This window comes from Apis cerana, unplaced genomic scaffold, assembly GCF_029169275.1.
Source record: "Apis cerana isolate GH-2021 unplaced genomic scaffold, AcerK_1.0 scaffold3_AcerK, whole genome shotgun sequence".
NCBI lineage: Eukaryota > Metazoa > Arthropoda > Insecta > Hymenoptera > Apidae > Apis > Apis cerana.
In genome coordinates, this window is record NW_026893561.1 from 477,501 (window position 1) to 480,000 (window position 2,500).

The window sequence follows — 2,500 nt, forward strand, 5'->3', positions numbered from 1 at the left end:
CCGATGCGTCCCTGTCGGGATCCTTTAGCAGGGCGCGGATCGAGCCCTCCTTCCAGGTCTCAGGGAAAATACCGTAGCGCAGACATGCGTTAAAAAGGCCTCGCAGCTCTCTGCAGATGATGGCGTGGGAGGCTTTAAGGACTTCGACCTCGATCCTATCCGGGCCCGGCGCTTTGCCGTTCTTCATCTTGCTTATCGCCCGCCGGACTTCTTCCTTGTCGAAAGGCGGCGCATCGTCCGTCGTCGGTGGTTCGACCGCCGCTCGACGTTTCATTGTTTGTGCCGCTGTGATATCTGGTGTGTCGTCCGGGACGAGGGAATCCAATAATGCGCGAGCGCACTCCTCCCACTTTGGTCTTTTCCTATCGCCTGCGTGCCATTCTCTCGGCGTTGCAACGACGGCCTCTGGCGCAACCTTCCTACTGCAGAGTTTGTAAATCACACCCCATGGGTCACGGTTCCCTTCTTCGGTGACGAATCGCTGCCAACTTTCTCGTCTGGCCTTTTCGATTTCCGTTTTGTACTCCCGCCGAATGTTCAAATATACGGTTCTTCTTTTCTCCCTGAGTTCGGGGTACGCTCCGTCTGGAACGCTTTTCTTGCAACGTACATCCTTCTTTTGCGCTTGGTCAGGGATTCTGTCCACCATGTCACTGACTTCACGTGCGCCTTCTTCGGCTTCATCGCGTAGTTGCACGCCTCGATGATGGTGTCTCGCAGGGCAATTGCCGCGGAGGAGACTCCCTCGGCCGAGTGGATTTCGGCGTTCAGACGTCCCCCGCTCCGCAACTCTTCGATACGCCTTCGGAACCTTCCCCAGTCCGCCGTTCTCGTGTTATATCTGGGGAGTGGCGGTTGATACTGCTGTCCTCGCTGCGGAGCCACACTCGTCAGTATAACGTTATGGTCACTGGTTGTCCATTCCTCCACGACAGACCACCGCCTGACGAGCTTCAGAACGCCTCGGGACGCGAGAGTAATATCGATAGTCGAGGCGCCCGAATGCGAGCGGAAGGTGGGGGCTGATCCCGGCTCGTTCAGCACCGTGAGATCGAGGCTCGCTAGAGCAAGCTCGATCTCCTCGCCACGGGTATCCGCATGACTGCAATGCCACAGAGGCGATCTTGCATTTACGTCGGCCGAGATGATCAGTTTCTCTCCGGGAAGCGTGGACGCGATTTCTTCTATTTTCCTGATGTATGGTCCAACGCTATCGGAGCACTGAAAATAGATGCTTGCGAGATACATTCGTCCGAAGGGTCCGATCACCTCTACACACACGCAGTGATCGTCACACAGGTGAGTCAGCTTGGTCGCCGTGATCTTGGGGTTACGGATCGCTATTCCGGCCATGACCGCGGTGCCTGGTTTGCCTCCGGAGACCACGAGCACGCGCCGCCCGAATCCGATGAATTTCCCCCTCGGGTTATACGGTTCTTGCATGAGCAGGATATCTATGCATTCCTCATCCATGACCCGCGCGATCTCGAGCGTAACGCACTGTGCTCTCCGCATGTTGAGTTGGGCCAGACGTAGCTCGCGTACATCTTCGTTGGTTCTACTGGCCATAGTCCGTTCGCAGCAAGACCTGATTCAGAGCCGCGGTATAACAGGGACAGGCTTTATCCGTCACGGGGTGTGATGATGTCTTTCCACCTCTCTTGCAGTTGTGGCAGACTGGGCTTTTGTTTTTATTAGGGCAGTTTTTGAAGGCATGGCCTTCTTCCGCGCAGTGACCGCAGATTTCTTTGTCGTTCCGGCAATATTTGGCTGTGTGACCAAAGCTGTGACACTTGTAGCATCTCGTCGCTACTATGTAGTCCTGTACTCTGCAGCAGTTCCAGCCGATGTAGATCCGTTCTTTTTTAATGAGAATTTCGCGCACTTCCTTGGAGGTCTCGAGCACCCAGTTGCATCTTTCTTTTTTCCTGTCACCCGTCTTGAATGCTAGCCTTACTTGTCGGCGGAACATTTCTTTCGTGTTCGAGTCTAAGTTCTGCTCTATAATGGCTTTCATTGTCTCCTCGTCGTTGTTGGCTCTGGGAACATCGTATATTATAACTCGTGGGCTTTTCTTCGCCGGGACACCGACCACGAAACCAGCCTCTCTCAGCTTTGGGTGCTCGAGAAGAGTCGCGAGATCCTTTTGACCTGCCGTTTCTACGAGGATCCCATTGCCACTAATTTTCTTCACATGTTTGACCTTGAGTTTTTCCGCCACGGGCGAGACTATTTTTAATACGGCTTCCTTGGTTTTCTCGGAGCTACTCGCGACTCCTGTGTCGGAAGGGGTTATCGTTATGGAGTTTGGCGGATTCCGTTTCGTGTTCGTGAGCGCCGCAATCCCGGAGCGCACGCCCACGCGTTCCGCGTATGTCATGTTAGGTTTGCCCGGTTGTCGTTGCATGGCTCTTTCAACCGTTTTTTCCACCGCTTCTTGCATTTGTTGGGTCTGTTTTGCTCCTAACGCTAATACCTGACCCTCCAGATTGCTATTATA

At 54.1% G+C, this 2,500-nt stretch overlaps 1 pseudogene; it reads right to left on the reverse strand.

Annotated features, from left to right (window-relative positions):
- LOC133667737 (large subunit ribosomal RNA) overlaps positions 1-2,500 on the reverse strand; it is a 9,623-nt pseudogene that overhangs the window by 3,188 nt on the left and 3,935 nt on the right.